The sequence below is a fragment of the Salmo trutta genome, chromosome 12 (assembly GCF_901001165.1).
Source record: "Salmo trutta chromosome 12, fSalTru1.1, whole genome shotgun sequence".
Lineage (NCBI taxonomy): Eukaryota > Metazoa > Chordata > Actinopteri > Salmoniformes > Salmonidae > Salmo > Salmo trutta.
Genome location: NC_042968.1, coordinates 77,104,010 through 77,117,903, shown reverse-complemented (window position 1 = coordinate 77,117,903; position 13,894 = coordinate 77,104,010).

The following is a 13,894-nucleotide window of genomic DNA, read 5'->3' as shown; positions in this document are numbered from 1 at the left end:
GATAATTGAGACACCTGGTGATTATGCACATTCATCATGCATTATGCATATGTGAGTCAGAGTTAAAGGGCTGTTTTCTCTTTCCTGAAGAGCCATGCAGAGCCAGAGCCAGCTTGGTGAGAGAGAGCAGAGCAGAGAGACAGAATGAAAGAAGCCGATGGGAGGGAAAATAGGAACGTTGGGCTCAGTAACTGCTCCTGAGGGATTCACGCCTGGGCAAGCCCTTCTGTGAAGATGAGCCCACTCCACAGCTCTCTCACTCAGCACAGGACTGGGACCTCGCTGCAAACTCAAGTCTCATATTCTCTCTCTACTTCCTGTATCTTCTTTTCTTTTAACCCTATTCTAACCTTCCAGTCTGTCTCTTTATGTGGCATTCTATCTTTGTCCTGTTTTTTCCCACACCTTTATTTTTCTGGAAAGCTATGTTTTTCATAGTTTTCTTATATTTGCCTTTACCTTCTCGTCCCACACACTGCCCTCTCCTCTCCTCCCCACAATGTCCTCTTTTCTCCTCTTCTCTCCTCTTCACACACTGTCCTCTTCTCGCCTCGCCACACACTGTCCTCTTCTCGCCTCTCCACACATGGCCCTCTCCTCCCCACACTGTCCTCTTTTCTTCTCTCCTCTCCACACACTGTCCTCTTCTCTCCTCTCCACACACTGTCCTCTTCTCTCCTCTCCACACACTGTCCTCTTCTCTCCTCGCCACACACTGTCCTCTTCTCTCCTCGCCACACACTGTCCTCTTCTCTCCTCTCCACACACTGTCCTCTTCTCTCCTCCCCACACACTGTTCTCTCCTCTCCTCCCCACACACTGTTCTCTCCTCCCCACACACTGTCCTCTTCTCTCCTCTCCACACACTGTTCTCTCCTCTCCTCCCCACACACTGTTCTCTCCTCCCCACACACTGTCCTCTTCTCTCCTCATCTCCTGCTGTGTTGGGGTCATGTTTATTGCTGTGAGGTTATTTAACTCTCAATCTGTCAGTAGCCGACTCTGGTTTCACCAGTGCTGCTAATCTCACTCTGCATGGTCACATCATGTCCCTTAAACTAATCTCACTCTGCATGGTCACATCATGTCCCTTAAACTAATCTCACTCTGCATGGCCACATCATGTCCCTTAAACTAATCTCACTCTGCATGGTCACATCATGTCCCTTAAACTAATCTCACTCTGCATGGCCACATCATGTCCCTTAAACTGATCTCGCTCAGCATGGCCACATCATGTCCCTTAAACTGATCTCGCTCAGCATGGCCACATGTCCCTTAAACTAATCTCGCTCAGCATGGCCACATCATGTCCCTTAAACTAACCTCACTCTGCATGGCCACATCATGTCCCTTAAACTAACCTCACTCTGCATGGCCACATCATGTCCCTTAAACTAACCTCACTCTGCATGGCCACATCATGTCCCTTAAACTGATCTCACTCAGCATGGCCACATCATGTCCCTTAAACTAACCTCACTCTGCATGGCCACATCATGTCCCTTAAACTAATCTCACTCTGCATGGCCACATGATGTCCCTTAAACTAACCTCACTCTGCATGGCCACATGATGTCCCTTAAACTAACCTCACTCTGCATGGCCACATCATGTCCCTTAAACTAACCTCACTCTGCATGGCCACAACATGTCCCTTAAACTAATCTCACTCAGCATGGCCACATCATGTCCCTTAAACTAACCTCACTCTGCATGGCCACATGTCCCTTAAACTAATCTCACTCCGCATGGCCACATCATGTCCCTTAAACTGATCTCACTCAACATGGCCACATCATGTCCCTTAAACTAACCTCACTCTGCATGGCCACATCATGTCCCTTAAACTAATCTCGCTCAGCATGGCCACATCATGTCCCTTAAACTAACCTCACTCTGCATGGCCACATCATGTCCCTTAAACTAATCTCGCTCAGCATGGCCACATCATGTCCCTTAAACTAACCTCACTCTGCATGGCCACATCATGTCCCTTAAACTAACCTCACTCTGCATGGCCACATCATGTCCCTTAAACTAACTTCACTCTGCATGGCCACATCATGTCCCTTAAACTAACCTCACTCTGCATGGCCACATGTCCCTTAAACTAATCTCACTCAACATGGCCACATCATGTCCTTTAAACTGATCTCACTCAACATGGCCACATCATGTCCCTTAAACTAATCTCACTCCGCATGGCCACATCATGTCCCTTAAACTGATCTCACTCAACATGGCCACATCATGTCCCTTAAACTAACCTCACTCTGCATGGCCACATCATGTCCCTTAAACTAATCTCACTCTGCATGGCCACATGTCCCTTAAACTAACCTCACTCTGCATGGCCATATGTCCCTTAAACTAATCTCACTCCGCATGGCCACATCATGTCCCTTACCATAATCTCACACAAATTGTTACTGCGCTAAGCCTCGTGACCACTAATGCTTTTATGTAAGGCACTTAAAATATTTTAATTAAAGCAAAAATGAAAGCATAATTTGGAGTGGTTGTTAAAAAGCAGATAGCTTTGCACAGAATGGGAGTGCCAGGATGCTATTTCTACAGGTTCATAGCCCCCTTGTTTAGCAGTGATATTTAATCACAGTCAAATAACAGAGTAAAGGAGAATAAACCATTAACTCAGTCACGCCTAAGAGCAATCAGTCCTCCCTTTTACACAACACATCACCAAACGAATCTAATAACAACATCTCTCCTAATGATTACGTTGCATATGATGTTGAGTTTACTGTAAATATAGCTGCTATGTGGATACATCAGTGGTCTATGAGACCTGGCTTCTCAGTTCCCTTTATCTGTAGTTGTTCCCTGCCTGGCCCTGGGTGTGGTATTTCTGTGCCTTTGACTACCTGGTGTGTTTCGAACGGAGCCCTCTCTTTCTCCCCGCTCCACTCAAAACTCCATTCCTTTAATGAGTTTAATCCTCATTCCCTCAGACTCTCCCACCTCCACCCCACTCCCCCGCTCTACCCCAGACTCAGCTGCTTAATTATGGGCTCATTTGGAGGACACCTCCAGCCACAGTGAGAGAAATGGTATCATCAATAGTTCACCTCACCACCTCTCATCTGACTCCATATCATTAGGATTCATTAGATCCGATAGGTTGGATTATTCACCAACCAAAGGTGGGAGATGGCTTGACACTGTGGTCACCATCTGCTTGACTCATTAAACGCTTTAGGAGACATGCAATATTGAGCCCACAAATCTCTGTCCACATGTTGATCTGACCCCTCTTTTCCTTTCCGCTCAGGGCAGTGAATGTACTGAGGCGTTCTGCTGTTGACTCTCTCCCTACAGTATAGTTACATGCCGTTCAGAGATATTACTGTGATCTTTATGGCCCCTGAGACTCCCAGGATATCTGTTACATCTTGGCTTCTCGCCACCTCTTCTTTTCTGTCCCCTACTCTCTTTAAGAGTCAAACACACTCATGCATGTGCACACTCACACAAACACTCATGTATGTGCACATTCGCACACCCACATGCGCGAGCATACAGAAACGTATACACACACTCTGTTCAGGGCCCTTTCCTTCCAGTCTCTCTGTATTTACTGAGAGATTTTGGGTGGATGAGAAGCTGTTTTCGGTAGATAAACTATGAAATCACAGAAGTTATTGTCTGCAGAATATTATCCTAACTCCACCCCTAATCCATCAGATGAAGGGTCATATTAATCTATCATTCATATTTGTGTTTTCATTCATTCCCGGGGAAATAAGGAGACAATCTAAAGAGAGGATTGGGATTTCAAGAGGGAAGTCAATACGTCGCTTTCTCAAATGTCCTTGAAGTCACAAGGGCTTTCAAAGAGATAAACCAAATGACTATTCCAAAGCAGTATTCCCTGTTATATGACATGGAACTATTGCATAATGTTTTATAACGGCAAAGTTTAGGGATCTGTGTCACTGACATTTGGTCTGTTTGAAAATGTGATATTTTTAGAACAGGTATGACAGGGATGGGCAACACACACACCCATGTATGACAGGGATGGGCAACACACACACCCATGTATGACAGGGATGGGCAACACACACACCCATGTATGACAGGGATGGGCAACACACACACCCATGTATGGCAGAGATGGGCAACACACACACCCATGTATGGCAGGGATGGGCAACACACACACCCATGTATGACAGGGATGGGCAACACACACACCCATGTATGACAGGGATGGGCAACACACACACCCATGTATGACAGGGATGGGCAACACACACACCCATGTATGGCAGGGATGGGCAACACACACACCCATGTATGGCAGGGATGGGCAACACACACACCCATGTATGGCAGGGATGGGCAACTCACACACCAATGTATGGCAGGGATGGGCAACTCACACACCCATGTATGGCAGGGACGGGCAACTCACACACCAATGTATGGCAGGGACGGGCAACTCACACACCCATGTATGGCAGGGACGGGCAACACACACGTATGGCAGGGACAGGTAACACACATGTATGGCAGGGACAGGTAACACACACGTATGGCAGGGATAGGTAACACACACGTATGGCAGGGATAGGTAACACACACGTATGGCAGAGATGGGCAACACACACGTATGGCAGGGATAGGTAACACACGTATGGCAGGGATAGGTAACACACACGTATGGCAGGGATAGGTAACACACACGTATGGCAGGGATAGGTAACACACACGTATGGCAGGGATAGGTAAAACACATGTATGGCAGAGATGGGCAACACACACAAACATTTTAATGGCTTCCCTCTTGACAGCGGAGAAAAAAAAAATTATGCGTTAATTTTATGTAATTCTACCCATTTTGCCATGGGGTATAGAGAAAATGTTGCAGTTTATCTAATTTCATGCAATTCTACTAATTTTGCCATGGGTGGAGAGGAAAATGAGCTGTTGCACAGCTAATTTCTTGCAATTCTACACATTTTGCCATAGGGTGTAGGGAAATGTTGACAGTTATTCATATGATGTCTGAGTGAGACTGACTAACAAAATCAATGGGGGGCCCCCAGCCGGTAATTCGACCATGATAACAAGTTTAGATTGCTGGCCGCTAAACTAACTTAGCCGTCTTAAACATGTTAGCTGACATGGGCTAATTGACTGACATAAGAGGAAAACTGCTGATGCACAATCACATGTCGAAATTTATCCTTGTGTTTTCTACTATTGTACCTCTCAACAGTACGTTGAGACCCCGACTGAGTGCTTTGATTGACATATTCTAAACATCTGGTTACTGGGCATGGACAGACAGCCACTCACACTAACGTTACATAGACATACTGTACACTTAACCTCTCACATTACACACAAACACACACACACACAAAGAAAATGCAAAACTGAGTAAATACCAAAGAATTTAAATTATATCTGCTGCTCACTGTGAACAAGGAGCTGATCTGGAGGTCATGGACGTTATGAATATCATCTCTACAACCAACAAGAGAGGCTGAAATTCCACATGGTTACATAATGCAGGGGGAATTACTGAATAATACCTCCTGTCATTTGTGTGTAGCAGTGATGGAGAGGGGGGGGGGTAGAGCGATAGAGGAGGGAGACAGAGACAGAACTGGGCCAGCTGTTTGGACGTGCCTGGGTGTGTGTGTGTGTGCACGTGGGTTTGTGGCCTCCCACAATGAAGGGGGACTCAGGGAAGGGATGTCCACATTTGTCATGGAGATCTGGGGGTCCTTTGTGGAGTGTAATAGCTTTGGAAAGCAGATCAAGGTCGCACTCTAGCCGTCGTCTATGATGAGAGCCACAGAGACAGACTGAGAGACAAAACATCCCTGCAGCTATCTTAAAAACACAAACTCCTCTAACATAAACATTCATCCACCTTTCTCTCCATCTCTCTATCTCGCTCTCCATCACAACACGTAACAGGCGCTATTGGATCCAACAAACAAATATTTCATTTTTTAACCACATTGATAACGTTAATCAGAAATGAATGAAATCTCCCAACATTTGGTAACCTTGTAACCTTACATCCACAAAAAACTCACTTAGCTTTCATCAGGGGTAACTGTATTAGACCATTGATAGAGAGAGAGGAAGAAGTACTTAAAGTCTTGGCAATGTGTGTAATGTCTTCTCTATCTTTATGAGTCTGCATAAGGTGCTGCATACACACAGAGACACTGTAGGAGGATCAGATAGGAGGAAAAGAAGGAACATATATTTCCTGTTTCCTTGTCAATGCCTACTGCCAACCCCCCCACCCCTACTCCCCATGGAGACTGGACATTTACTGTCACCTGTCAATCAGCCGCTGACAGATGGTAACCTTGCTCCCCATTCAAGAGAATTAATGTAAATCGACCTTGCATTTTCAACTTGCTTCCACTGCTGCTTTTCGTGGCGATTCCCTTGTAAAAGAGGTGCAATGCCAAATAAAATAGAAGTGTGGCTGATTTTACGCTCAATAACAGTTGTGCTGCCCATGCAAGGTAAACAACGATGACAAAAATGATAACACGATGGGTGGGAGATTTCCTTCATGAGCCTCTTAACTGTAGATACTGCATCTATAGGCTTAATGTTAATGACCAACTAAGCAATTTCACCAGGATGGGTTCACCCAGGAACCGTGCGTGTGTGTGTGTGTGTGTGTGTGTGTGTGTGTGTGTGTGTGTGTGTGTGTGTGTGTGTGTATGTGTATATATATATGTGTGTGTACATGTGAGTATACTGGATGGATGTTTGCGGTGGACCGGGCTTGGAGCGCCAGGGCCAGTGATGTTTTGTGCGGGATGAGGGGGAAGTCTAACTCAATCTGTCCCTGGTCGTGTATCTGTCACGGATAATGTAAGCCAGCAGCCTCCATTTCATATGAGGAGTTTAAGAAGTAGGACTGGGAGAGAGAAAAGGGAAGAGAGAGAGAGAAGGGAATAGGGTGGGGGAGAGATGTGGCAGAGAGAGAGAGAGGAGAATAGGGTGGGTGGAGAGATATGGCTGAGTCTGAAGAGAGAAAGAGAGCGAGAGAGAGGAGAATGGGGTCGGGGAGAGATGTGGCTGAGTCTGAAGAGAGAGAGAGAGAGAGAGAGAGAGAGAGAAGAGAAAAAAAGCGAGAATGAGAGAGAGGAGAGAAAAATAGAGCGAGAATGAGAGAGGAGAGAAAAAGAGACTGAGAATGAGAGAGAGAGAGAGAGATAAGGGAAGGGAATAGGTTGGGGAGAGATGTGGCTTAGTCGCCAGAGAGAGAGAGAGAATGAATGAGAGAGAGAAAGAGAGCGAGAGAGTAGAGAAAAAGAGATATAAGAGAATAGGGTGTGGGAGAGGTGTGTTTTGTGGGGGGATGAGGGGGAGGCTGTCTAACTCAATCTGTCCCTGGTCGTGTATCTGTCACGGATAACGTAAGCCAGCAGCCTCCATTTCATATGAGGAGTTTGAGGAGTAGGACTGGGAGAGAGAAATAGAGGAGGGAAGAGAGAGAAAAGGGAATAGGGTGGGGGAGAGATGTGGCAGAGAGAGGAGAGAATAGGGTGGGTGGAGAGATATGGCTGAGTCTGAATAGAGGGAGGGAGGGAGGGAGAGAGAGAGAGAAAATAGGTTGGGGGAGAGATGTGGCTGAGTCTGAATAGAGGGAGGGAGGGAGGGAGAGAGAGAGAGAGAAAATAGGTTGGGGGAGAGATGTGGCTGAGCCTCCAGAGAGAGAGAGAATAGGTTGGGGGAGAGATGTGGCTGAGTCTCCAGAGAGAGAGAGAGAGAGAGAATAGGTTGGGGGAGAGATGTGGCTGAGTCTCCAGAGAGAGAGAGAGAGAATAGGTTGGAGGAGAGATGTGGTTGAGTCTCCAGAGAGAGAGAGAGAAAATAGGTTGGGGGAGAGATGTGGCTGAGTCTGAATAGAGGGAGGGAGGGAGGGAGAGAGAGAGAGAGAAAATAGGTTGGGGGAGAGATGTGGCTGAGCCTCCAGAGAGAGAGAGAATAGGTTGGGGGAGAGATGTGGCTGAGTCTCCAGAGAGAGAGAGAGAGAGAGAGAATAGGTTGGGGGAGAGATGTGGCTGAGTCTCCAGAGAGAGAGAGAGAGAATAGGTTGGAGGAGAGATGTGGTTGAGTCTCCAGAGAGAGAGAGAGAGAATAGGTTGGGGGAGAGATGTGGCTGAGTCTCCAGAGAGAGAGAGAGAATAGGTTGGGGGAGAGATGTGGCTGAGTCTCCAGAGAGAGAGAGAGAATAGGTTGGGGGAGAGATGTGGCTGAGTCTCCAGAGAGAGAGAGAGAGAATAGGTTGGGGGAGAGATGTAGCTAAGTCTCCAGAGAGAGAGAGAGAGAGAGAGAGAGAGAATAGGTTGGGGGAGAGATGTGGCTGAGTCTCCAGAGAGAGAGAGAGAGAGAGAGAGAGAGAGAATAGGTTGGGGGAGAGATGTGGCTAAGTCTCCAGAGAGAGAGAGAGAATAGGTTGGGGGAGAGATGTGGCTGAGTCTCCAGAGAGAGAGAGAGAATAGGGCGGGGGAGAGATGTGGCTGAGTCTCCAGAGAGAGAGAGAGAGAATAGGTTGGGGGAGAGATGTAGCTAAGTCTCCAGAGAGAGAGAGAGAGAGAGAGAGAGAATAGGTTGGGGGAGAGATGTGGCTGAGTCTCCAGAGAGAGAGAGAGAGAGAGAGAGAGAGAGAGAGAGAGAGAGAGAGAGAGAGAGAATAGGTTGGGGGAGAGATGTGGCTAAGTCTCCAGAGAGAGAGAGAGAATAGGTTGGGGGAGAGATGTGGCTGAGTCTCCAGAGAGAGAGAGAGAATAGGTTGGGGGAGAGATGTGGCTGAGTCTCCAGAGAGAGAGAATGAATGAATGAATGAATGAATGAATGAATGAATGAATGAGAGAGAGAGAGAGAAATAAGAGAATAGGGTGTGGGAGAGGTGTGTTTTGTGGGGGGATGAGGGGGAGGCTGTCTAACTCAATCTGTCCCTGGTCGTGTATCTGTCATGGATAACGTAAGCCAGCAGCCTCCATTTCATATGAGAGAGAAAGAGCGAGAGAGAGAGTAGGGTGACACATGGCTGAAGAGAGAGAAAGAAAGGGAAAAGGAGAGAGAAAAGGAGAGAAAAGAGAGAGAGAGAGAGGGAAGGCGAGAGAACAAAAACAGAGAGAGAGAGAGAGAGAGAAAGATAAGGGAATAGAGCAGGGAATAGGGTGGGGAGAGATGTGGCTGAGTCTCCAGAAAGAGATTTACTTTTTTGACTTTTTGTCTTTCTTTAATGATACATCCTAATTTCATTAACCCCTCCCCCTTCGGCCGCTCAAACACCCCCCTTATCGGCTCAGACAGTGCCTCCTGGAACTCCCCCAGGAATCTCTCCAGCAGCCTAAGAGATGTTAGCCCTGTTTCTTGTGCCAGGACTTCCGGTGATTTCCACCCTTCCTTCCCTAGCAGCCACAGGTCACCCAGCGTTAGTAAACCCGCTGCCATCAGTCGCTTCTGCAGGATGGCTGGATTGTGGAAGATAGGTTCCTTCTACACCCACAGCCCAGGCTCCACACCTCCTTCTCGTGTGGTCCTTAGCAGCTGCCAAGCCCCCAGCACCGTAGAGTAAAAATATCAGAGAGAACAGAATCTTGGAGAACAGCTGCCGGTCCAACCCTAATCTGCCAGCTCTCCTGTTCCGCTGGTTCCCTCCAGTGGAACATCAGTATGGTACAGCAGTCTCTTTGCCGCCTTTAGTTGGAATGCAGCCACCCTGCTCTCCAGTTCCCCCAGGCCCTGTCCTCCTTCGTGGACGGACATGTACAACACTGCCACCCTCAGCCAGTGATGGCCCGACCAGAAAAATCCACCAGCTTGCATTGCAGATCTGAGAGCAGACCGGCAGGGGGGTTGAGGACAGCCAGTTTTTACCACAGGGAGGATGCCACCAGGTTGTTGATTATCAGCACCCTCCCTCCATATGACACTTGGGACAGGAGACATCTCCACCTGGCCAGTCTTGACACCACTACCTGTGACAGCCCCTCCCAGTTCTTCCTGATCCACCTCTCCAAGCCCAGGTACACCACCAAAATGTAAAGCCCTTCACAACCTCACTGCAAACTCCCTGGAAGCAGGGGGGAGGGCTTTACTCATGCCCCACATAAGAGCTTTGCTCTTGCCCCAGTTCACCTTAGCTGACAAAGTTCCCTCGTACACCTTCAGACTTGTCAATAGTGCCCGCATATCCTGCCCATCCATGACTATCACAGAAACGCAATCTGCATACACTGACACTGCTATACCGGTCAACACACCCATGCCTGTCCAGCACACTCCCTGCAGTATCCTGCGTACGAGGCCCAAAAAAGGCTCAATGGCTAGTGTGTATATAACTACCCCAATAAAGGGCATCCTTGTCTAATGCCCAGCCTCACCCAGACTGACCTACTGAGCCCCCCTCCCACCTTGATCATACATGACGCCCCAGCATACAACATCTTCACGCAAGCCAAAATCCTTTCCCCAAACCCCAAAACAAACATCACATTAAACAGATTCTCATGGTCCACTCTATCAAAATCCTTCTCTTGGTCTAAAGAGACCAGTCAAAAGTTCACATTAGAAAACCTGATTTAAGAACAAGTTGTCTGTGATGGAGCGTCCCGGACCACAATATGTCTGGTCCTTGTGTACTATAGAGTCCAGATGGGAGTTCAGTCAGTTAGCGAGGACTTTGGCAAATATCTTGCAGTCCGCACAGAGCAATGCCACAGGTCTCCAGTTCTTAAGTTCACACTTGTCCCCTTTTTTGGTCAGGAGAGTCAGAGCCACCTGACGGCAGCTCATCTGCAACTCTCTTACACCAACGAACTCACGCAACACGCAAAAGAGGTCTAGTCCAATTATTCTCCAGAATTTTTTATAAAACTTTACTGGAAGTCCCATCGACCACCAGTGCACATCCGGGGGACATCTGGGTTACGGCCTCTGCCAGTTCATGGGACAACAGGGGAATGTCCATTTCATCCCTCTGTGCCAGAGAGAGCTTAGGGAGTTCTGCAAACAAAACCTACACATAGGATCACACAGTTCTGCCCTATACAACTCAGTATAAAACTCCACAGTCTACTCCCGCATCTACCCCACCACAGAGGTCACCCGCCCATCTGACAGTGCAGCCAATGCATACCCTTGGCTTCACCGCTCTGTCTTTTCAAACCAAAGAAGAGGAGCTGGGAGCATCCATCTCCTTCTGCAGGGAGAACCTAGCACTTACAAGTGCTCCCTTTGCTTTAACCTGGAAAAAACTGCCCAGGTCCCAGCTAAATTAGCCTGGAGGCCTATATTGCCTTACCCCACCAGCTCCCCCAATATTCTCCTTGCCTTTGAGGATGAGAGAGCTGTATACTGTTGACAAAAAAGCTGAATTTTGACTTTTCCCACATCTCATCATTGACTCAGAGACTCATACTCCTCTCTTCGATGCCCCCATCTTTCCCAATAAGTCAGGAAACCTGAGCAAAAAGTGACATCTTGTAAGAGCTTTACATTAAACTTCCAAAAGGATACCTGCTGAGGCCCTGGTGAAATAGACAGCCGGGCTGTGGTGATACGAAAAAACCACTGGGAAAATGGTAGCACCCTAGTCGGGCTGCACTCTCCCTAGCCCCAAAGACCTTCACCCATGTACAGTTGAAGTCGGAAGTTTACATACACATAGGTTGGAGTCATTAAAACTCCTTTTTCAACCAGTCCACAAATTTGTTAACAAACTATAGTATTGGCAAGTCGGTTATGTGACGACCCTCCCACTCTGTCTGACGTATTCTCTCTTTGTTTTTGTTTCCTTATTAGGATGCCGGTGGGCGGAGTTGGAAGGGTCGTCAGCTAAATGGGAAGCGCCTTGACGCGGGTGTGTCCCAGGATAAAGAGGCCTCTTCCCCAGTCATTGGAGAGACTCTCTCCATGCAGACACCTTGTTGTTTTTGGTTGTGGTATCTAATAAATATATATTTTTGATACTCCTTGTCTCCACGTTGTCTCCCTTTTGTTGCGAACTCTGAGCCGGTTCGTAACAAGTGGGAGCTAATCTGGGATCTTGAACTTGTTTGGGAGAAAACGTGGAGGTATGTTAAATTCTGTAGGTGCTTTGTTTGAGTTTGGTGCTCAGTACTGGTTGCCTTTGTTTGTTTGGTTTGTGTGCTGTGTTGGAGAGAATACATTGGTTAGTTTCCAGGCCCCTGCCTAGCCTGGAAACGCTTGTTCTACTCGCTGTTGGGACATCGGTCTGAGGAGGTGAGTACAATCAGCTGTGTACCTTGGGAGATTTGGATAGGGTAGTGAAACTTACTACCCGGAGCTATAGTTTTTTTCCCCTGATAGGCTTAGCGACGTGTTTCATTTTGGAATATGTTGGGCATTGTTAATGTTTGTTATTTTTGTGTGGTGTAGGTGGACTGAGCAGTTGTCTCGGGGGCACATCCGTGGCTTGGTGGAATCTACCAGCGTGCTGGGGGGTAACTTCCTTGCCAGCGGGCTACAGTGCATAATTACCCACCGCAAATCTGCATGAAGACTAGGGTTGAGTTATTGTAGGTTTTGGGGAAGCTCTCTCATCTCTTTTCTGTGGTGCCCGGTGTGATTGTATTTTCTCTTGTTGTGGTCTGGTGTGCTTAGCATGAATCGTTGGAGTGACTGAATCGTTGGAGTGACTGAATCGTTGGGGTGACTGAATCGTTGGGGTGACTGAATCGTTGGGGTGACTGAATCGTTGGGGAGTGACTATGAACCGTTGGGAGATGTTTGAAGCTGATACGGTCTCTTGTGTGCCCTGTTCCTGAGTGTTATGTGACTGACCATTGTTTGGTTTTGTCATGTTCTAACTTTCCTGTCTGTTCCCTCCTGGTCTTGTGTTCTTTCCTCTTAAATGTTGCTTCCTGTGCGCAAAGGTTGCTGAGGTCTGGGGAGAAGGAGGTTGGCTGGGGCAAGTGGAAGGTGAACATGTAACTTCATCAATTTGGGACGCAGAGGCCTGTGTCAATTTGGGACGCAGAGGCCTGTGTCAATTTGGGACGCAGAGGCCTGTACGTTGTTCTGGGGCCCTTGTTGGTCCCCGGTTTTATGGGGGGGTGTGTGACGACCCTTCCACTCTGTCTGACGTATTCACTTTGTTTTTGTTTCCTTATTAGGATGCCGGTGGGTGGAGTTGGAAGGGTCGTCAGCTAAATGGGAAGCACCTGGACTCGGGTGTGTCCCAGGATAAAGAGACCTCTTCCCCAGTCATTGGAGAGACTCTCTCCATGCAGACACCTTGTTGTTTTTGGTTGTGGTATCTAATAAATATATATTTTTGATACTCCTTGTCTCCATGTTGTCTCCCTTTTGTTGCGAACTCTGAGCCGGTTCGTAACAGTTAGGACATCAAGTTTGTGCATGATACAAGTAATTTTTCCAACAATTGTTTACAGACAGATTATTTCACTTATAATTCACTGTATCACAATCCCAGTGGGTCAGAAGTTTACATACAGTCAACTAAGTGTTCCTTTAAACAGCTTGAAAAATTCCAGAAAATAATGTCATGGCTTTAGAAGCTTCTGATAGGCTAATTGACATAATTTGAGTCAATTGGAGGTGTACATGTGGATGTATTTCAAGGCCAACCTTCAAACTCAGTGCCTCTTTGCTTGACATCATTGGAAAATCATAAATCAGCTAAGGCCTCAGAAAAGAATTGCAGACCTACACAAGTCTGGTTCATCCTTGGGAGCAATTTCCAAATGCCTGAAGGTACCACGCTCATCTGTACAAACAATAGTACGCAAGTATAAACACCATGGGACCACACAGCTGTCATACTGCTCAGGAAGGAGACACGTTCTGTCTCCTAGAGATGAACGTGCGAAAAGTGCAAATCAATCCC